General features: G+C 41.4%; 1 long non-coding RNA gene across 1 annotated transcript in view; it reads left to right on the forward strand.

Annotated features, from left to right (window-relative positions):
• The window catches only part of LOC147112598 (uncharacterized), a 70,288-nt gene extending 58,948 nt beyond the window's left edge, over positions 1-11,340 (forward strand). Inside the window, exons 2-3 of the long non-coding RNA XR_015079529.1 lie at positions 8,523-8,642; positions 9,613-11,340. This is a non-coding gene — a long non-coding RNA (uncharacterized LOC147112598). The remainder of the gene's footprint in view (positions 1-8,522; positions 8,643-9,612) is intronic.
• The last annotated feature ends 12,730 nt before the right edge of the window (positions 11,341-24,070 follow it).

The following is a 24,070-nucleotide window of genomic DNA, read 5'->3' on the forward strand; positions in this document are numbered from 1 at the left end:
TCCAACCAGTTTTGAAATGCAGTAATTAGAGAGTCAAGACTCGTCAAGATACCTAGTTTCAGACATCTGATCTCTGTGGAGAGGTTGAAGAATTTGGTTTACTTTGAAGAGAAGTCTTGGGGAGATATTCTAAATTCTTAAGGTAATAGATAAATTGAACCCTGATAATGTGTTTGAGATTGCCACAACACTAGAACAAGGGGACATCATTTCAATCTTAGAGGAGGGAAGGTGGCAGAGACAGTTTAGATTTAACTATCGTACACAAGTGGCAAATACTGTACGATAGCAAAATACTGCAGATGTTGGAAATCCGAAATAACAACAGAAAATGCTGGAAAAACTCAGCAGGTCAGGCAACATCCGTGGCGAGAAATTTGAGTTGACGTTTCGGGTCAAACCCTTCTTCAAAACTGGAAAGAAAAGAAAACAGATTGAAGGCAGGGCTGCGATCGGACAAAAGAAGTGAAAGAAACAAAAGAGCTAGACGAGATGGTAATAGGCTGAGATTAGGTGTAAAGTGTACTGGCAGGGCAAGAGATAGCCGCCAGGTGTGAGAGAGAAACAAAAGGAAGGGGGGGGGGGGGGGGGAAAGGAGTGGAAAAAATGTGTAATGGGGCCGAGGTTATCATCTGAAATTGTTGAACTCGATATTGAGTCCGAAAGGCTGCAGAGTGCCTAATCGGAAGATGAGGTGCTGTTCCTCGAGTTTACGTTGAGCTTCCGTGGAACAATACAGGAGGCCAAGGGCGGTGAGGTCCGAGTGGGAATGGAGCGGTGAATTAAAATGACAGGCGACCGGAAGCTCGGGGTCACTCTTACGGACTGAACAGAGGTGTTCCGCAAAGCGGTCACCCAATCTGCGTTTGGTCTCCCCAATGTAGAGGAGACCGCATCGTGAGCAGCGAATACAGTATACTAGATTGCGAGAAGTACAAGTAAATCGCTCTTTTGTTTCTTTCACTTCTTTTGTCTGATCGCAGCCCTGCCTTCGATCTGTTTTCTTTTCTTTCCAGTTTTGAAGAAGGGTTTGACCCGAAACGTCAACTCAAATTTCTCTCCACGGATGTTGCCTGACCTGCTGAGTTTTTCCAGCATTTTCTGTTGTTATTTTGGCAAATACTGTATGTGGAATTGACTGCCTGTGGAGGCATATCCAGGAAACTTTGTGCTATCCGGCACCGACGGGACCGAGCTGTTGCCGTTCCCTCAAAACTGCCGGACACACCAGCGTTAATGTTGAAGCATACGGAGCTTTTCAGCTCCATATCTGACAACAAACACTGTTGCTTAGCAACAGCTTCTAAACAGTTGGCCCGTACCTTGGAAGTGTCTCTCTGAAGCTGTTGCTAAGCTACAGAGACTTTGCAGAGCCTGACTGTTGGAAAAAAAAAAGCCACGAGAAGAAAAAAAACCTAACCAAACGGCTCCTGATTTTTGCCGGTGGCTCGAGCTTGCCGGACATTTAGCCTCCGGATAACACAGTTTCCTGTCGTGCGAAAAAATTTAAGGGAAAGTTGGATAGATATTTGAGGAAGTGGGAGCTGGATGATTGACAGCTATTAGTGTTTGGGATTGGCAAGATGGGTTACAGAATCATTTCTGATCCTGTAATTTCTGTTTTGTGTATAAGTTTCAGTTTCCAAAAATGTGGCATGCGTGCGCAGTGTTCTGTGTCTTGCCTGTTTCCATGCTATTTATTGCATTTTTGTGTTAAAATATAAACGCTATGACACTTCGTATATTGTCATTCAGTTTTCAGTGTTTCCTAGCTTTGCTGATTTTCAGTGTTACGTTACCAATTTGATTTAATGGTAATGCTGTTTATTAAGTGGATCTTGTTTTCACCAATATCTTTCCATCAGGCCATTATTGAATTAGATTGAAACTACAGCATTATTTTTTCCTTCTCCTCTTCCCACCTCCATAAAAAGAATCCTGCTTTGCTCATCTAGAAAACAAAATCAGAATTTGTAGATTATTGATGTGGGTACCCATCATTAAGAACAAGCTAAGTTTATTAAAAAAAAAAAAAGTCCCTACGCAAGTTAGCCTGGAAGCTCTGGCAGTTAACCATTGAGGATGCTCAGTTTAAAAAAAATTAAACACAAAAATTGAACCGATTGAATCACACTCAATTCTTTCTCGGGGTGGGGTGGCGGGCGAAGTAGCTTTTTCTCAGCTGACATTTCAAATGTCTAAAATAAAGTTTGAAACAAACTAAAAACATCAAAAGTTACATATTTCACAATAACATGATTAAATTTACCCCATCGAATTACAGGAAACTTTGGTTTATCCGGAGGTTGTATGGCCGGAAACTTTGCACTTACGGCAGAAATCAGCAGCCGTTTTGGTTAGTTCTTTTTTCTTCTAGCATTCTTTTAACAGGCAGGCTCTGGAAAGCGTCTTTGTAGCTTAGCAACAGCTTCAGAGACGCTTCAAGGTATGGGCGAGTGTTTAAGCAACAGTGTTTGTTGTCAAATACGGAGATTTTCATCTCCGCATGCTTCAACGTTGACTTTGCATGTCCGGCACTTTTGATATATCGGCAACACGCCGGTCCCGTCGGTGCCGGATAGCAGAACTTTTCCTGCATCTTGGTGTCTTTAATACTTTCAGTAAAGCTTTTACTTGAAAACCTCAGCCTCTCAAAAGTCTTGGCTTGGACTTGATGTTTTTGCCAGGAGTTGTGACTCTGCCAGCTGAAGACAATTCCTGCAGCCTAAGCATGTGTAGTATTCTCAATTTCCTCGGTTGCATCAGTAGAATTTGTCACCCCAACAATTCCATTGTTTCTCCTCAGCTGATCTGCTTGTTGTTTTTCAAGATTATTTGCAGAAAAGCTGGAGGACAAATCTCAGAAGCTCTATTCAGGTTAAGTTTGTACTGAGCCGTTTCTGTGTGTAACAATATTTATATATTTCTGAAATGATTTGAACACAACCTAGATGATGAATTTGATTAGGTTTTCAACAACTTGAAAACTTTTATAACTGCCAAAAAGTATCAAGCTGAGCCAGACAAAGAGAGAGAGGAACAGACACTGGCCGCGATTTTGTCAATGGATGCGGGTCGGGAACGGGTCAGTTGGTTTCCGGCTTCCAGTCCCGCCGCCAACTGCATCCGGCCCACGGGCGTGATTTTACGTTGATTGACCTTGTTAAGCCCGCCCTGCGGGCTTGCCAGCCAATTAAGAGGAAGCCGGTCAGATGACATTTGATAACGCATCATCTGCCGGTTTTCTTAAAGGGACCATGCACAATTTTTTTTGATGGCTAATTTCTCCGTGTTTGGCAGCATTGAGGTGCTGCAAACACTGACAATCACTGTACAAAGGTGTGCTCTTGCACCCAGGCTCTCCATTGACTCCCTCCATAGGCTGGAACAGATGGCAGCTGCAGGTGAGGTGACTGAAGCGATCTGTCACTGGTGAGAGAGATTCTCCCAATGAGGTGGGACTAGACATCGTTTTCAAAACTTGTTACCTAAAGAAATCTGTAAATGCATTAAAAATGATTTTCCCAACATTTTCTTACCTCCTGAGACTCACCAGTGCACCATTGGATCCTTCACACCACTTCTGCAGCTGTCATTAATGCAATAACATTACAGCAGACTCACAACATGCCACACTTACCTGGCGTGGTGTCCGGATGTCGGGAAGCCCGAGGCAGAAGTGGCAAAATTGAAAGAGCCTGTCAGCTACTCAACTACTTGTTAACAGGCAGGTAAGTAGCTTTAATCCTCTTCCTGCCGTTAGGTGTCGGGTCCATGTGCAAATCGGGGACCCAACACTTGGGAAAATTGTTTGGAGGCAGGTTGATGGCGGGATCCGACCCCGCCGTCAATCAAAACAATTTAAACCTTTGACCCGCTTCCAAACCTGCCCCCTCAGTGCCGATAAAATCGTGACCTGTGTCTTGCCTCATCCTCATTTGAGTTGTTCCCCAAATTAAACAAATAAATTAAATTTTGAAGGCTTCTCGGGCAAACAGCAAGGTTATGATTAGAATCACTTGTATTTTATTGATACCTAAAAATGTATGCAGACTGACCAGTGAGACAGAGAGACACACATCCACTCCCAGTTATGAAACGCTAAATTCAATATTTGTAGAGATCTAGGCCTCGCCTTCTCCCACTATTATCAGGCCCATATCTTCTCCTTCCCCTCACTGCTGCCAGACCCTAGAAATTCATCATATTTACACACCCCACCTTCATTCTACCAAACTTCATATTCCCTCTCCACAGGACCCTAGCACTCCCACCCCAGTGCTGCCAAACTCCAGGTTCCCCCACTATTGCTCCCAAAGTAAAGACTGCCCAACTTCAACTGTACCATGCACCATCCTCTGTACTGCTAAAGACCTTCAATCCCTAGCTTCAAAAACAGCAAGGGATTAAAAATTGATTCTGTAGGCTCAACAATGTATATAAAATAAATGCCACTGAAGTGAAGTTTTCAGAGCGTAATGGAAAGAATGTCGGCCTTCAATCCTCAAAGCACTGATTAAAAATACCACAGAGCATCATGAAACAAAAATGGAATTTCATATATTCAGTCTCTGTAAATCAGTGGCCCTGGTGTTATCCTCTAAATTGGATAAAGCCCATATATTTATAAAACTGTATCCTCTGATTCATTGTGAGCAAGGCCATGAGAGATGGGCACTGATGCTGCAGTGGCAGGCAGTGTAAATGAAGCCTACATTCAGTCAGGGCCTGACTGACTTTAGAGTGAAGAGGAGTGAGAACCTCTGGAGGAGAGAGTTTCACTCCGCTTCACTTCAGAGTCTATTCAGTTCTTGATGTTTCCTGCACAAATTTAATGTCATTGTGAAGCTGAAACCACTTCATGCTGTTGGTAAACTTTCAGGTGTATGTACTGTTCAATGAAAGCCTCTTTTCTCCGATTAGCATATTTCAGTGTTCGACAGGTGTGCCAGACCCTACTGACTTGCAAATTCAATTTTAAGGAAACCTGCATGTGACTTTCTTTCATCGGAAGTTCTGATTTATGCGTGCATGATTACTAATTTTCCCCTTAATTAAATTTGTAGAATAGGACAATAATAAAATGTTTGTTACTATAATGCATATTTAAAAATGGTGCAAAAGTGCCAATAACTTTTTTTTACTGAGCTTGTAAATATATTTTAGGCTAGCATTTGATTTGTTAAAAACATCTGTCCTGCTTTGTTTGCCATGGTATTTGATATGACTGTAATTCACTAAAATTTTTCCAGGTGCTTTTTTTAATGCAAGTATGGTTAATATAAAGATTAAATGTATTCCAGCAATAGGTGGGGTGGAATAAACATTGAGGGACTACATCTCACAGTGCAGTCTGGATTCTACAAACCAGACCAGACCGTGTCAATACTGGCTCTCAAAGAAAGGAAGGAAACTAGTTCGTTTTATAGGATTTGTTTCATTGTGATTTAAAGTTAAAACATATTATTAGCTGTGATTTGATCCTACATTATATGAAGACCCACTACCTTCATTGATTTTAATTACAGCAGCTCATGTGTTCTGTTGGTGGTGCTACACTGCACTATCATTGTTATTCATTGGGGCACTAGTTATTGCATGTACATAAATCAGCCATGTCCATTTCTGCATGAGCAGCAAGGTTGACATATGTTGTGCATACTTTGCAAATTTCTCTCGATTGAGCATGTACATTGTAAAAATCTGTTATAAATGGTCAAAAAGAATGTGTGAACTTTTCAAAGGGTTCGCCCAGTTGACATTTAATACAATGCTGTATGTTTTTTTCTATGACCCATCTTCTCTGTCTTCAGTGCATTGACTGCAACTTGTATGCCAGAACTATGATGGTGTGAAGTAATACATTTTTGTGCTGACATTTCTGTGCTGTTTGTGTAAGGATAGCTGTGCACCATTGTTACTTTTAAACAGAAAATGTATTGCCGTGCAATATTTATGTTGTGATTGCTGAGAATATCTGCATTATATTCAGATTTTAGCAAGCAAAACAAAAATCTTGTGTATGTGTGCACTACCTGTCCAATTTACTGTTCTCACACTGGTTAAGTCTTTGTCAGCATTTGATATTGAAACTGCTTATGTAAATATTCAAGTGGAAATCCTGCCTGTAAATAGTCGGAGTGATTATTTGCAAGGCCTTCTGCATCTGTCTGCGCGTGCGTACTAGCATACACTAAATATAATCATCTTGTTGAATGTTTGAGAGGGTATTTTCACTTGGAGCACCCAAAGATAAGACGCATGCAGTGGGTGTTGGCAATATGGAAAAGTTTGTGGCTGGAATTTTGTGGTGAAGGCAGTTACATTACTTTTATAGTTTAAAAACTTATTTAGTCATTTAAATGGATATGTCTTCTTGACACCACCAGAAATCAAAGTAGTAGTATTGGCCTTTGTGAAGGAGCATGAATTAACTTGTGTACCCTGTTAAAAAGAAAATGTTCAAGTAACTCAAATATGCAACGGAAAGCTGTGAAGTGATTATTTTCCCACTAGTAATGCAGACATGGTACTTGAGCTGAGGCATGTATCTGAAGTGAGAATTAAAAACTTTTTCAGTGCCTTCTGTTGTTCTCCGTTGTGTTTTCATTTAGATACGGATGTAGTTTTTACAGTTTGGTGTTTTAATTTCTGAAAATTCAATGCTACTTCTGCAAAGTGCTAGATATGGCCAAGAAATTGTCCCGTACATTTTCAATTACTACATAGGCTATGTAAGGTAATATTGAAACTGTACAACTATGAGTTATTCTGTAGTTGTTGGACTATTCAACAATTATTGGGGGGTGGGCGGGGGGGAAGGAAAGAGTATATCGACGACTGATTTGTAAACTAAGTTTTTGTTGTCCTGGCTCAAACAGCTGTGACTTTGTGACAGAAACTCAACATTTTTCTTTGTATTTCAATTGACTTTTTTTTCACACAACAAATGGTGCACATTTATTGAGGTTGTCCACGAGCACAGCTGAATCTGCCTCTAAACTGGAATTCTGTGGCTGCAGCAGCACCAGCTTTAGCCGCCTTGTCTGCATCGGGGGAGCAGTAAGTGTCTCTCCGCTTCACCGCGAAGACGAGCTGGACGCCCCTCGCCCACATCTTTTAGGCCTTGGCTTGGCAGTCTCAATGCAGGTCTGGTGACGTAGAGTAGCAGGAACTAGTGTTGTTTTGTTAATTAATCTAATTAACATAAAACTAGTGTTGCTTTCGGTGTTGAAGTAGTTTAGTGTTCACTATAATGCAGCAGAATAGTAAATGAAATGATTACATGGTTTTCGGAGATCCTAAAACAAGAGCAAAACCAATGGATTTGAAGGTGCTTCTTGTTTCTGTCTGTCTCTCTGCCCTTCCAAACATATTTCAGAGTTTTCCATTGTTCTCTTGTTTTTATTTAGATAGCTGACGTTTGCCGATGCACAGTTCCACAAATGCCAGCAGTTCTCTGGTATCTTACCCAGCTGGTTGTTTTTCACACATGCGTGTAAGCAGGGTGTCATAAATGAGCCTCATCACACCCCCCCCCCTCCTCACTTGCACACTTTCCAGCAAAGCTCACTATAAAGAAAGATAAAACTTGCATTTATATCGCGTTTTTCATATCCCCACAAACCTCCCCCGCCCCCCCCCCCCCCACCCCAGCGCTTTGCAGCCAATCAATTTGCTTTTAAACTGTAGTCACTATTGTTATGTGAGCTATTGGACAACAATTTGAAGCAGAGATCTTGACTGTTTTTACAGTCTGCCCAGAGATGTTCAGGCCCATTGTAGCATCCAATTTCTGCTCTGGTTGAAATTAGCACATGCAGCAGAGACCAGAAATTGAACCTCCGACTTTCTGGCCTGTATGGATCAGTGTTACATTGGGCAGTGCTTTTACCCAATAGGCCATGGAGAGAATTCTTCATTCTGTTTGAAGTTCCACTGGAATTTTACTGCCCCAAACTCTCCTCCTGCCCTACATTGCATCTGTGTTTTTATTTTTAATGAAATTTTAAACTCTCACCTCTGGTGTTGTGAGCTACCTCAGATCCCTGTGGAGTCATGTCAACTTTTTAGATGCAAGATACAATCTTAATCTGACGTGGATGTTTTTGGTTTGGAGTGAGGAGGTATTCGTTATACCTGTATAAGTTGTACATTTATGCATTTACCTGATATTCTGGTGAAATTATAAAATAACAATTCCAATCCTTTCCTCAAACATAACTATCTTAGGACTTGAGCACTTATAAGTGAAATTCCTGCTATTGACTATAAAGTTGACTAGCAAAATGCAGTTAGCTTTTTCACTTTGCATCCAATCAAGTTCTGGTACAGTATTGCTACAGAATATCCAGAGCAAACTGTACGTTGCTAGCTTTTGGGAATGATAGTGGCAAGTATTTTAGGGGATGCACATTATAGCAGAAACTGTAGTGTATTGAAGAATGTTATAGTGAGAGGCTGCTGTATTTTTAGGAGATGCTACTAAGTGTGTCATAATTCATCCATTTGTTTTTCTACAGTAGCTCATCAGAGGAGTGAAGGCAGCGATATAATGGTCAGTGTCTCTAGTCTAAAAGAAGCTGAAGTCTAGCAGTCTCTGAGATGCCCAGCAGTGGGAGATGAACTCTTCAGTATGAATGGTAATAGAGAAAACACTAAAGAAAAGACTCTAGGCCAGCGCGTGACATTTTTCTCCTCCTCTGGCAACCTCACATCAGCGTGCTTGGCTTTTCCAACTGCTCATTAAAATACTATCCTGAGGCTGAACCTTTACAGCGGTGTATTAATTTAAAATGCTCAATTCACCACTCTGGTGGCAAGTTCAGTTTTGCAGCATAGCTGGATTCTGGTTTGTGAGCCCTGATGCGATGAGTCTTGTCCTTGTTGGGTGGGATGCTTTGTGGGTAGCAGAGTGTCACATCCTGCATGGGGGTGTGGGAACCAACCAGATTTGTTTCAGCAGCAACTACAATAATGCATGCCTTCTATTGGCTGATCACGATATGACATTAATTTGTGAAGCTGTCGAGCTTGCATGGCTAGCTCAAAGAGGTTGCTTAGAGTTTAGAAAAGAGGGGAGAGATCAATCTGGTGGTTGAAAAGATTTTGTGGAAAGTTTTAAAGTTGACTGTTTCAATACTCTACAGTATGTGGGGTATCAATGTAATTAAAATTACTTAAAACTTGGAATCATTTAAAGTTTGGTTACTGTTGTTTTTATTGTCCATTTTGAGGTTGGCTACTAAATTATTTCAGATGGGCCTCAAGTGGGACTTGAATTTTTGAGTGAAAGCTTATAAAGTTGTGGTTTTGGCTTCTGTTTGTTCATGTGCCGACACTGACAACATAGCGCAGGTTTATTTTGGCACCAAATATATGGAAAACACTTATGGCTATTTGCTGATATTGATGTTTTTCAGTTTTGATAAATGCATTTTTGTGAATTGCTTCCCTCAAACATTGTGTGGCCTAAGTATTTTCATTAAGAAATCTTAGTTTTAACATTATTTTGTTTGGTTCATTTTTTTTTAATTCATCTTTATTTTAACTGTTTTCCTATGCTGAATTCATTTTAATTAATGTTTTTGTTTTTTCCTTTTCTCCTTTCAGGTTTTACAGAGTTTCAGTGATGTCCACTCATAAGAACATGATGGCCATATTTGTTTTAGAAGTACAAGTATTGTAGATTATGCAATAAGTTCAATGCAACATGGGTATTAGGTGCTTGAGCATTCTGTAGTAGAAACTGAGGAATGTAAATAGCTACTAATCAGAAATTGTTGTATTTTACATTCTACCAGCAAATAATGTAGTGACCAAAAAGTGCAAAAAAAAGCCTTAATCTATTAGTTCTGTACTATAAACAAATTTACATTTTCATCCAGCTGTTTTAGAATTTCCACACTGATAATTTGATTTTGTTTTTGACCAAATCTAAGAATTTTAAAACTGAGTGGTCGGACAATTATGGCAGCATCATTCAATGCATAAAGCTAAGAGGCCAATTGACAGTGTTCAAAAGTGATCTAAATTAAAAATCTGTACAGCCTGGTATTGCAGTGTAAATTCTGATCCTCATTTCTCTGATTTTTGATCCTTTCCCTTTCATTTTTAACAGCCCACAGTTCCAGATAGAACAAGCAAACAAGACAGTTGATTAGAAGCTCTGATTCCTATTTTGGAAGGTAGTTGGATGATGTGTTAACTTTAAAAACATGGGGTTAGATGGATTTCTTTCCTTTCCCAAAACCACTAAGGGTGAACACTTCCACACATGACTCGGAGCGACCCTGATGTATGTTGGAATAGTGTAGTATGGACTTGCATTCTATCATAAAGAGGTTTTGATTGATTAAAGCGTGCAAAGATTGGTTTGGAAGAAATTGCCACTGGTAGCAACCTTTGTTTTCAGTTGTATAATGTTCACATGGACAATGTACGTGATTATGTGAAGTTGTGTAATATATATTAACTGATTCAACAGTTGCAAAATTGTGATTGCTAAAAAATCTTTTGTTAGTGGTAGTCGTCTTGGATTTCACCAAATCATACATATTTTAGAAAACACAATTTTGCTTTGTTAGAAGTCATGTGTAAGATGATGTGGTGATGTGCTTGCACCTGCTTTGAAATGAAAGAAACCTTATGCAGCTAACAGACTTCTTTGAGTTCAATCACTGCTGAAAGTCCTATACAAAATTTGCTAATTCCTAAGCACTATCAAAATTGTTGCAGCCACGAGGAAATTTGAAATACTAAAGGCACTCAACTTTGACTTTATCCAATGGGAGCCACTTCTGAAAAGATGTTATCTAGTCGCTGATCAAATGTAAAACTTGGCTGCATATTTTCAAAGTTGTTGGCATTCACAAGAAAAAAAGTGAGGGGTAGTGAAAGTGAACAATAGGGTGTACTCTTGATGGTGTCTATTATATTTTTTGTCAGTGGCAATAGAGGCAGATATCCTTAATTGAAAGTTTTTAACCGGATGCCGTTCTTCTACATGACTTGCATGTTTTTGGTAACAGCATTTCTCCTGCAATTTTCCTTATATTGTACAGTTGTCTAATTTAAAAATGCCTAGGAGTGCGTACTTCCCATTGTACGTCAACTGTTGTAGCTGTAATGCTTGCACTGTAAAGTTGAGTACATAGTATATACTGGTAATGTGTGCTCTGCTATGGTTAGCTGGTAACTCCTATTTGATATTGTTCATCTGTTGCAAAGATTAGTTAGGAGATACAGATATATTTGTAATAAAACACATATTTCACATCTGTGTATACATTTCTCTGAATTTTGATATAAAATGGTTTCACATGTGTTTTATGAAAATTAGCTAAATTTTCGAGCAATCCACATTTGTTACCTCTTCGAAAGTGGTTTTGGGTATATTAAGAAATAAATCAGCAAAAGCTCTTCAGAATTCCCTGAATTATGGGATATTTAAACTGTTGAGGTGCTGACCTGATGGCATAAACATTAGAGTGGTAATTTCACAAAGCCAACGCTAATGGTTCATGTCCCCCAAGGCTGCTTTTCACTTAATCTGGACGCATTAGGCAACAGTCAAGGTGAGTGAATCATTACTTTAGCTAACTAGGACACCTCTACCTGTTTTGCCTAAATCCTCTGTCGTGTTTATGCAACTCTGGCTTCCCTCTGGGTCCATTCATATACACACCGTGGCTGCAACTGTATACCCAAGCCCACTATTCCTAATTCCCTTTTTTTTAAAAACTTTTGTGGGTTTGCTCTCCTCTCTCTCCCTTTCATCTGACCAATGTTTCCTGTAATTTTTTTTGAGCTGCACGGCCCATTCAGAATACCGTGCATGCGCGGTTTTTCTATTGAAAAGCTGGCTGCGCAGGACCTCTAGAGCGTTGCATGGCCGCGCAGCTTGCATGGAACATTGTCCCTGGTCATGCCACTTTTCATCTTCCCCAAACAAGCCTCCTTTGAGTCTTTTGCCCATCAGCACTCCTCCACCTACCTTCTCTCTTCATGCTGGCCAGGCTCCAATCCCTTGTGGGAAAAGCCCACAGCTTCCCCCCTCTGCCTTACTCCGCATTCTCTGCCAAGCCCATTGTGGCACACATTGCTACCCCTTATGTAGAATTTACAGCACAGAAGCAGACCATTCAGCCCAACTAGTCTATGCCAGTGTTTATGCTCCACGAGTCTCTTCCCTCCACTCTTCATCTCAGCCTATCAGCATATCCTTCTATTCCTTTCTCCCTCACGTGCTTATCTAGCTTCTCCTTAAATGCATCTGTGCTATTTGCCTCAACTACTCCACATTCTAACCATGCTTTGGGTAAAGTAGTTTCTCCTGAATTTCTTCTTGGATTTTTGAATCACTATCTTATATTTATGACCCCTGGTTTTGGTCTCCCCACAAGTGGAAACATTTTCTCTACATCTACCCTATCAAACTCCTTGATAATTTTAAAGATCTCTATTAGGTCACTCCTCAGCCTTCTCTTTTCTGGAGAAAAGAGCCCCAACCTGTTCAGTCTTTCCTGATGAGTATAACCTCTCCGTGCTGGTATAATCCTTGTAAATCTTTTTAGCACTTTCTCTCATGCCACTATATCCTTTTTATAATATGGAGACCAAAACTGTTCACAGTGCTTGAAATGTGGTCTAACCAAGGTTTGATACAAGTTTAACAGAATTTCTTTGCTCTTCAATTCTACTCCTCTAAAAATGAACCCTAATGCTTTGTTTGCTGCTTTTATGGTCTTATTAACCTGCGTTACTACTTTGAGATTTATGTATCTGTACCCCTAGACCCCATTGCTCCTTAACCCCTTTTAGATTCTTAGTTTCCAAGCAGTGTGTAGCCTCCTAATCTTCCTACCAAAATGTAACAGCAGACACTTATCTATATTGAAATTCATTTGCCAATTACATGCCCCTTCTGCAAGTTTATTAATGTCCTCGTCTTTTGTCACATTCTTCCTCAGTGTTAACTATACTCCAAAGTTTGTGTCGTCGCAAATTTTGAAATTGTATTTCCGATTCCCGACTTCAAATCACTTATGTAAATTGTGAACAACAGTTATTCCAACACTGATTCCTGAGGGATGTCACTTCATGCCTTTTGCCAATCTGAGCAGCTACCCTTAATCCCTATTCTGTTTTCTGTCTGTAGCCAGCTTGCTACCCTTTCTGCTACTTGTCCACTGACTCCACATGCTCTGACTGTTGTCATGAGTCTACTACAGGAAACTTTCTGGTATCCGGCACGGACGGGACCGACGTGTTGCCGGTTCATCAACAATTCTGGATAACCGAACGCTATAGTAAAAGATACGGAGCTCAGAGCTCCGTATAAAGCAACAAACCCTGTTGCTTGCTTCAAAACAATCGGCACAAGTTGCAAGTGTCTCTAGCTTAGCAACAGCTTCGGCTGCACCCTTGCACAGCAACAAATGGAGTAAAAAAGTAACTAAAAGTAAAAAAAGTTACCTGAACCGACTCCTGAATTTTGCCGGTGGATAGAGCGTTCCGGTATTTAGGGGCCGGTTAATCGAACGTTTCCTGTATGTGGTACCTTCTTGAAGGCCTTTTGAAAATCCAAATATATTACATCATCTGCATTATCCTTGTCTACACTTTGTTATTACTTTTTCAAAGAATTCAATAAGATTAGTCAAGTATGAGCTTCCCTTTTGAAATCCATACTATTTTATTATTTTTGTTTTCTAAATGTTTTTCTATTACATCTTTGAGTAAAGATTCCATTATTTTTCCTACCACCAATGTTAAGCTAGCTAGTCTATCATTCCTTGGACTTGTTCTATCTCCCTTTTTAAATTTATGTAAGAAGTCACACAACACCAGGTTATAGTCCAACAGCTTTATTTGAAATCACAAGCTTTCGGAGCGCTGCTCCTTCTTCAGGTGAAGTGGAGAAATGCATAAAGACACAGCTTATATAGTCAGAGAATCATGTCAGATGTTTACAGGTAACCTTTCCAACTGCCATTTATCACACCTCGGCAGAGAGATAATCACAGCAGTCAAAGGTGTGAATGGTGTCCAAACAGGTCAGTCAGGGAAACATTACATCAAAGAACAATGAGGTGGGGTCACAAGGGGTCAAATATTGCAGATGCTGGGGTCTGTATGAAAAACAAAAAAAGACAAAAAACAGATGCGGCCGGACCTGCTGTGATTTCCAGCCAAAAAAAAAGTTTTTTGTCTTTTTTTGTTTTTCATACAGACCCCAGCATCTGCAATATTTGACCCCTTGTGACCCCACCTCATTGTTCTTTGATGTAATGTTTCCCTGACTGACCTGTTTGGACACCATTCACACCTTTGACTGCTGTGATTATCTCTCTGCCGAGGTGTGATAAATGGCAGTTGGAAAGGTTACCTGTAAACATCTGACATGATTCTCTGACTATATAAGCTGTGTCTTTATGCATTTCTCCACTTCACCTGAAGAAGGAGCAGCGCTCCGAAAGCTTGTGATTTCAAATAAAGCTGTTGGACTATAACCTGGTGTTGTGTGACTTCTTACATTTGTCCACCCCAGTCCAACTCCGGCATCTCCACACCATTTTTAAATTTAGGTATAGCATTAGCTGTCTGCCAGTCCTCTGGCGCTATTCCCTTTTCTAATTAATTTTGATATATATGTAATAGTGACTCTGCTATCTCTTCCCTAGCTTCTTTTAATATGCACAGATGGGTTTTATCCTCTCTAAGTTTGATTAGTTTATCAATCTCCCTCCCCCCCCCTTTCTATCTTAAATGTCTTCATATCTTTTTCAATCTTAACAGAACAGCAAACCTAATTGCCTGATTCTCTGCTCCCACTATCTCGTCCAGTGTTCTCATCGGAGGTTAATCTGTCCAACCTCCTTCATTCCTTTCACCTCTTCCAGTACTGTGTTCGCCCTTGCCATTTCCTCCCCCAGATCCCGCTGCTGGATCAGCAATTGTTCCCTTTCTCTGTATTTCCCTCTAGAATGTTTGCTCGCACATGAGCAGGACTATCGGCATCCAAGACCTCATTATGCATGATTGTATTGACATATTGGCAATGACAGAAACATGACTCATGGTCGGCATTTCTTTCCTCCTTAAAGAAGTCCCCCTGCGTGGTTGTACTTTTTGCTACCTGCCTTGCCCAAATTGCTGCAAAAATGGCATGGCCCTTATCTCCAAGTTACACCTTTGGCCTCTTAACTTCCCTTCAGCACTTTGCCCTCTTCCAAGCCTCATGCCTTTCATTTAAAATTCTCATCTTTTACAGTACCTCAAGCCCTATGCTAACTTCCGCCGAGCTGCCTTTTCGCTCTCTTCCCTTAACTTCTGCACCTAGCGAATCCTCATCCTCAGTGATTTCAACCTTCAACTAAACGCCACAGTTAAATTCCCAACTCCTTGTCCTTGACCTGCCACTTATCATGGCAGCTGCACCACTGTCAACTCGCGTAACTGCTCCCTCACCTTTGTATTTGACGTCTTGTTCTCAATATTATAGTCATTGTCTCCCACCCTGCTCATTCCCACAATACAGTCCCTTCTTCCCTCGTCAGTGGAGCAAACTTGAACTTACTTGGAATTCAACTGGCCAAGCCATTAATTGCTAGATCTGACTTGACTACATGAAGCATAATCATGCCTCACTATCCTCAACCAAAACCTCCTACTGTTACTGGATCATCCTGGAGTGCAAGGACAATCCCAGGCTTCTTTTCTTCATGACCAACTGGTTCCTTAAACCCCTTTCTTTCCACCCCCACTTCAAGTGCAATTTTGAGGAGTTTGTGGATTTCTTCTTCACCAAGATTGAGACCATTTGTACATCTGTCTTTAATGCATTCTCCCATTCCTCTCACCCCTAATCTTCCACCCACTCTAACCCCATCTCTCTGCACTTTCTTCCCCATCTGCACTTTCTTCCCCACCTCTCCTCCCTCTTTAACTTAAAGTCTTGTTATCCATGAGACCAATCTCTTGCTCCCTTTATCCCTTTCCCACTCAACTCCCAGTTCCTGGCCCTCATTCTAGCTAACATTGTCCCTTTTTTTCCTTCAAAATCACCACCACCACCATCTTCTTCGTCATCATCATTCTCAAAAACCCATCCAAATGCTGGGTTTTTATCCAAATGCTGCCATTGCAACTTTAGCAGTGGCTTGTCTTACCTCCTATCTCCTGCTGCCTCCAGAGACCTCCAAGGATCCACCGTACGCCCTCTCCACTTCCTCATCTACACTCTGCCCCTTGGTGACATCAGCTGTAGGCATGGGGTCAGTTTGTACCTTTGCTGGTGATGCCCAGCACTACCTCTCTGAACCCATTGTTTGCCTCTCGCCAGACTACTTTTCAACATTCACTTTTGGATGAGTTATTCCTTTCTATAGTTCAGCATTGGGAAAATCATCATCTTTGCCCCCTGCCACAAACTTCAACTTCCTTGCATCCCCGGCCATTATCTTGGGCTGAACCAGACCATTCTTAACTTGGTTGTCCTGCTCAACCCTGAACTAAGTTTTAAACCCCATATCCTTTCCATCAAGATCATTTGCACCCACCTTCGCAACATTACCCACCAAAGCGATTCACTTTCATAGGCACAGATGCGATGGGCCGAATGGCCTCCTTCTGTGCCATAAGCTTCTATGGTAAGCCCATCTGACGCTGAAGCCCTTGTGCATGTCTTTGTTACCTCCAGACTTTACTACTCTGGTCTCCTATCTGATACATTCCATAAACTTTCAACTTTTGCCAAAACTCTGCTGCATGTTTCCTGTCCCACACTACGTCCCACTCCAAATTGCCCTGTCTCTGTTGATCTTGATTGGCTCTTCATGGTGTTGCAACACTTTATCCTTGATATTTCCTCCATCTCTATCCCATCTAATCTCTCCTTTCCGAGCTCGGCATTGTGTTTCCTGGCATCTATTTGTGAAGCGCCTGGGACTTTTTTTTATGATGAATGCACTATGCAAATCGTTGCCTGTCAGTTTCACCTCATTGCTCCAATATATTTCTCTTATCAGTGACACTGGGTGACAATAAAACTAGAGAACTCTTATCTAGGTTTGCACCCTAGCTAAAGGCGAGATGAGAACAAGTGGCCCCCTTTTGTTTGAAATGGGAGGAAATAAAAGTGTAAGTTTAAAAAAAACTAATGGATGAGAGATGTTTGGGATGAACTGTAGTTATCATTCTGAGGTGTTTTGGAGCCAAGATATGAAGAAGTGCCAAATAAATGAGGGCGGAGGTAAAATCAAAATTGTGGATTATTCCATGCCCACTGGTCAATGTTATACGTAATCTGCATAAGTTTGATTTTCAAGGAAGAAGCTTCTCTGAGCATACAACAAATGCCAAAGATGGAACTTCGCATGGATGGATTTCTGTGGGAGATTACTGGAAGACCAATATCTTAACGTGTAAATAACAGGCATACTATTTTCAGGTTGGAAGACAGGAGCTTGTTTATAGAGGGTATAATAAATTTTGTTTTTAGACACCAATATTAGATGAGAAAACAGTATGAAATTGTTCAGTTTTTTGGGAGGTTAATAGAGTTTAAAATGGGTTATTATGCTGAATGTATTACAAATAAAAAAAAATAAAGATTTTTTTTTCCAATTCTTGCTTTGCTTTATTTTATTGTATCTGAAAATCTCAGTTCTGTAACAAAACCAAGAGCTTAACAGAAGCTAATAAGTTTTATTTTAAAAAGTAGAAATTAAGGATTAAGGAGATAAAATGGAAGATAAAAAAACAAAAGATCTGCTGGTGGCAGATTTTAATTTGTGCTTCCAAAACATCATACATAAATTGCAGTTGAGTGCTGATTGCATGTACAACTAAAGATTACTTCACTTGAAGTTTTATATTCTATTATGTTATGTCTAAAAACAGTGGGAAAAACTTGCTTGTTAACCAAAACCCTTATAAAAGAATTTTTTAGGAAATCCTATTCACTGCTCCTTAGTTCAGACCTGCTTCTTAGCTGCTCATTGTTTTGTGTGTGGACCCCTTGTATTTGGAGGTAAGTGCTGTTAAATGTTTCCTCCTCAATATAAGAGAAACCTAATAATCCCCTCTAATCTTTGTAACAGTAAACCAGTTTATTTTCATTGACTCAAAATGGACACATGTATGTCGTTTGAGTCGTAGGATCAGTTACAGAGGGCCCAAAATCTGAAAAAAGCTGTTTCAGAAATTCTCAGTGATTGGTAATCATGCCATGTGTCCTAAATTAAAGGTAGTTTGCATGCAAGTTTGGAGCATCAAAAGTGCAAGTTGTAGTGCTTTTCATTTTTTTGTCTCCGTTTCCTTTCTCCACTTCCTAACGTTGCTTGTGAAAATTCCTCGGGTTTAGCCATGAACAGCTGAAAGTTACAGACGAAGAAGGCTCCAGGTGTGCTCCTCTGTGTGTCCTGAGTTAGCTGAGCTCAACCTAGGGTGGTAGGGATCCTACAGTTGGTCTCAGCACCTCTGGTTAGGGAGGGAAGATGGGAGAGTACCAGCTCAATTAATCTCGTTTCTATAGTAGTCTCCCTGAGGCAGCAAGTACTGTAGAATGTTACAAAGCACTTTGTACCAATGTCTTTTTTGTGTATTGGCTTCTGTGGTGGTGAAAAGTGAGAGAATATTTGGAATCTCTTGAAAAGGGCTATATTTTCACTTCCAAACTGAACACTTCATATTTCAGTAAGAGCTTTTGAGATTACATGAAAACAGTTTTCATTGTCCAAAGGGCCCTTTTCCTCTTGAACACGGACTGCTGCACACGCATAGAAAATAACATAACATCTGAAATAACAACAGAAAATGCTGGAAATACTCAGCAGGCCAGGCAGCATCCGTGGAGAGAGAAACAGGGTTAATGTTTCAGGTCTGGGACCCTTCATCAGAACTGGAAATGTAACAGATTTTAAGCAGGTGCAGAGGCCGGGGGGGGGGGGGGGGGGGGGGTTAGGAGGAGAGGAAGGAATTGAAAGAACCTGCTGTGAAAATGTTGCAAATGGGAATGGCAAAATCATACTGCATGAAAAATGGGGGCAGGGATTATTATCTGAAATTGTTGAACTCTATGTTGAGTCCGGCAGGCTGTAAAGTGCCTAATCGAAAGATGAGGTGCTGTTCCTCGAGCTTACGTTGAGCTTCATTAGAACAATGTAATAGGCCAAGGACAGAGAGATCAGAGTGGGAGTGAAGTGGAGAATTAAAATGACAGGCGACCGGAAGCGCAGGGTCACCCTTACGGACTGAACGGAGGTGTTCCGCAAAGCCGTCGCCCAATCTGCGTTTGGTCTCCCCAATGTAGAGGAGACCACATTGTGAGCAGCGAATACAGTATATTAAATTGCAAGAAGTACAAGTAAATCGCTGTTTCACCTGGAGGGGGTGTTTGGGGCCCTGGACGGTGGGAAGGGAGGAGGTAAAAGGGCATGGTTGCATCTCCTGCGCTTGCACGGGAAGGTGCCAGGTGAAGGAGAAGGGCTGTTGGGGGTGATTGAGGAGTGGACCAGGGTGTTGAGGAGTGGACCAGGGTGTCACGGAGGGAGCGGTCCCTTCGGAATGCTGAAAGGGGAAGATGTGTTTGGTGGTGGGATCACGTTGGAGGTGGCGGAATTGGCGGAGGATGATCCGTTGAATGTGGAGGCTGGTGGGGTGAAAGGTGAGGACAAGGGGAACTCTATCGTGGTTCTGGGAGGGGAAGGGGAAGGGGCGAGAGCAGAAGTGCGGGAAATAGAACGGACTTGGTCAAGGGCTGTGTCAACCACAGTAGAGGGGAATCCTCGGTTGAGGAAAAAGGAAGACGTCGGAAGCACTGGTATGGAAGGTGGCATCGTCAGAACAGACGAGACGGAGAAACTGGGAGAATGGAAGAGAGTCCTTACAGGAAGCGGGGTGGGAGGAAGTGTAGTCCAGGTAGCGCTGGGAGTCGGTGGGCTTGTAGTGGATGTTTGTCGAAAGCCGATCGCCAGAAATGGAGACGGAGAAGTCGAGGAAGGGAAGAGTCAGAGATGGACCATGTGAAGGTGAGGGAAGGGTGGAAATTGGAAGTAAAGTGAATGAACTTATCTAGTTCTGGGCGAGAGCAGGAAACGGCACCAATACAGTCATCGATGTACTGGAAAAAGAGGTGAGGGAGGGGACCTGAGTAGGACTGGAACAAAGAACATAACATCTGTGTTGACACCAACTTATATTTTTTGTTTGAAAAAAGTTAGATGGCACTCAATTATTGGTAATAGGTATAACTTGCAGTACTGCATTTGTTTATCCTCCACACATATAAGGATAGGACTGTTAAAGATACTGCCCTTGTATTTCTTTAAGAGCTGGGGTAATCTTAAACCATGTAATCCTTCCCATTTATATGGTGGTTATGAACTTCAGGTCTTGGGCAAATATTGCTAGCTTTCAGTTGCAGATTACAATCCCAAATATGCGTTGTTCCAAGACTGCCGCATTGTGGAGAAAAGGGTTGTGGGGCAGTGCCTGCAATATCGGCATGTTTTAAGTAACTAATTTCAATTATGCCACTGTGGGCAGTATTTGATAGCAGGAGGCCAGGCATTTCCTACAGGAGAAGGGGAAACCCCGGAGACCAAGAGTTCTATTTTGTTAGGGCTCTTTCACTTGCAGTATGGAAGATGACATAATGCTGCGTTCCAAAAAGTGTTTTGTTGCTACATTTTTTAAAGGGTGAAAATAGGAAAAGGAATAGCTTGGCTAGGATCCCACACTGGAGCAGGCTGTGAATGGTGGCCCAGAGTCTGTTGCAAAGAAGGCTGCATATGGCTCCCAAGCAATATGAGCGCCACTGCTACACACCAATGCTTGATTCTTCTATTGACAAGCTTCCTGCTGTTGCTTTTCACTAGGCAAGTTTGTTGAGTCTTTGTTTTTATCTTTCAGCTGAATCTGTGTTCAGTTCTGTTTGTAATTCCAACTCCTATTTTTTTTTTTCTCAACATTCTTTGCTATCAATAGTACTCCAGTGCCAAAGTATTTCTTGCAGTCTGAAGTGTTCTTACTAGCTCCCTTTGGTTGATGCCTACATTAGGTTTTATATCCTGTCGCAGTGCTTTTCTAGAATTTGTTACTACCACTTTGCACTGAGGCTTAACTTTCAACAGTGTGAAGCTCATTTTCATCTCTTCACGTCCTAGCAGTGTGTTCCAGCTATTTTTCAAAGGAGTTTTTTTTGGCCAGTACAGTTCTAAACCTATATAGGCGTGCCAGGAAGGTTAGCATCCTTTCTGCTTTGAAAGATTCATTTGAAGGTTTTGAGTTTTTATTTCTCATTTTGATTGTGTCAGAATGGGAGAAAGTGTAATCTTCTGCCAAGATTGGACTGCAATCTTGTGTGCTTGTGGGACATTGCTTCCTATATGGTAGCTTTGTTATATTTCTGAACTGCAGAGAAGCAAATTTGATTCATCCTTAGTGGTTTCCTGAAAAAGATTTAGTGTTGTTATAATGCAAAATGAAAGGCATAAGATGCTACTTTTTAAATCTCACTACCACACAAAATAACTCAATTTTTGCTCATCTATATCTACAGTCAGGGTATTTGTACCCTGACATGGACAACTGGCTTGGGTATGCCTTTTAATGATGTTTCAAAGCAAATACCAGGCAGTCCAAACATTAGTGTAACTAGATGCATTTCATAAGACCAGTTATAATTGCGGTAGCTATTACGATGACTGTTTAAAAATTGTCTTTCATATCTCACTATTTTTCATGAATATTTAACTCACCTGACCTGGCTCGCAATAGGTAGAAGGCAAGGAAAAAATTATTAGTTCTGGGATTCAGTCATTTTCTTAGTTCCTGAGTAAAAAAAAAACAAATCGTAGGAGTTCCTGATAGACTGGCACGTTGCTATAGTTACTCTCCCCGCCTCCGCCCCCCCCCCCCCCCCCCCATCATGTTACCTTAACCTGTGTGACCGTTTCTGCTGGCATTTTAGAATATTTTAATGAGTTTCTTCTGACAACAGTCTGGCCTTACTTCTTGTAAGCAGATCTTGTGTCTTCTACAAACCTGAAGCTGCAGCCCTGTGATTTTCTGTTGCTGCTCCAATCTTTGTGCCCTTCAGGACTTGCATAATCCCAAATTGCTAGTACCAACAACAACAACAACTTGTATTTATATAGTGCCTTTAACATAGTAAAATGTCCCAAGGCATTTCACAGGAGTGTTATTAAAACAACATTTGACACTGAGCCACATAAAGAGAAATTTGGGCAGATGACCAAAAGCTTGGTCAAAGAGGTAGGTTTTAAGGAGCATCTTAAAGGAGGAAAGAGAGGTAGTGAGGCGGAGAGGTTTAGGGAGGGAATTTCAGCGCTCAGGGTCCTGGCAGCTGAAGGCACGGCCACCAATGGTGGAGCGATTAAAATCAGAGATACTCAAGTGGCCAGAATTAGAGGAGCGCAGATATCTTGGGGGTGAGGGGTGGAGTTGTGGGGCTGGAGGAGATAGGGAGTGGCGAGGCTATGGAAGGGTTTGAGAACACTGATGAGAATTTTTAAATTGAGGCGTTGCTTAATCAGGAGCCAATGTAGGTCAATGAGCACATGGGTGAATGGGACTTGGTGCGAGTTAGGACACGGGCAGCTGAGTTTTGGATGACCTCAAGTTTATGTAGGGCAGAACGTGGGTGGCCAGCCAGGAGTGCATTGGAATAGTCATGTCTAGAGGTAACAAAGGCATGAATGACAGTTTCAGCAGCAGATAAGCTGAGGCAAGGGCGGAGACGGGCAATGTTACGGAGGTGGAAATAGGCGGTCTTAGTTATGTTGCAGGTATGTGATCGGAAGCTCATTTCAGGGTCAAATATGACACCAAGCTGCGAACAGTCTGGTTCAGCCTCGGGCAGATGATGGGGAGAGGGATGAAGTCGGTGGCTAGGGAACTGAGTTTGTAGCAGGGACCGAAGACACTGGCTTCGGTCTTCTGAATATTTAATTAGAGGAAATTTCTGCTCCTCCAGTACTGGATGTCGGACAAGCAGTCTGACAATTTAGAGACAGTGCCTACTGCACTTGATTTCTCTGCAGTGGTTCTCTTCCGAAGTGGTATTATTAGCACACTGCACTTGAGCTGGGCTCAGATTCCAAATTAATTAACTAGATTTATTTACAGTAATTAAATGAGGGTGGCTACTGAACAGCACAAGCTGTGATATAGTGACAGGAATAAACGATCTGTTCTTTCACTATTGTCAAGGGCAGAGCAAAGATTTAGTGTATAGTGCACACAATTCTGTTTTTTTTAATCATGGACCACCCTGTTCCCATACTTCTGTAATTTGTTCTTTCTTACACAAGTTTAAATAATTCCTTAGCGTTTGAATTGCCTGGAATGTACATTAATGGCTTAATGTGTTCTGACAATCCCATTTCTAGGTTGAATAATCCACAGGTCCGTGTTCACATCCAAGCTAAGTCTTCTTCACTAACATCATAATTGTGTTTGGAAGCAGAAGACACAAGCCAGCTTCTGGAAGCCAGACATGCTGCAGCCAGATCGCCATCTTTGATATCTTGCCTCTTTCCTCCTCCACGCCGCCCCACCACCCACCTCCACCCCCCCCCCCCCCGGCCCCCCAAACTTCCAGCTGTAAAGTTATTCACAGCACAATGTCTGAAATTTAGATATGTAGACAAAACTAGCTCTGTATAGCAGATACTGTTTTTTAATTGTAAGGAATAAATCAAGCGGTCTCGACATAGGACCTTATACAGTACTAAGATGTCTTTAGACGAAAACTGAAGATGAATTATGATACGGTTTTTAGTAGCAAAGGGTTTTAAAGAGACAGGTGCTCCATTGATTTCTCAAATTGCGGATCTCTTGTGGTAAGTGGAGTAAAATCTCCGTTGAAAGAATGACTGGACCTAAAGGAACACAGTATATATATATTTCCTTGTGTTGGTGCTGAAGTAGTTTGCTGTGTGTGGAGGGATCAGAAACCTTGTGCTTTCTTTTGCAGTATCAGTTTCTCTACTTAGTATTGACATCCATTATTTTCCTCTCGCCTCCATTTACTGCCAGTCAC

The sequence above is a fragment of the Somniosus microcephalus genome, chromosome 9 (genome assembly GCF_052327205.1).
Source record: "Somniosus microcephalus isolate GS21.2 chromosome 9, FLI_Smic_1.0, whole genome shotgun sequence".
Classification (NCBI taxonomy): Eukaryota; Metazoa; Chordata; class Chondrichthyes; order Squaliformes; family Somniosidae; genus Somniosus; species Somniosus microcephalus.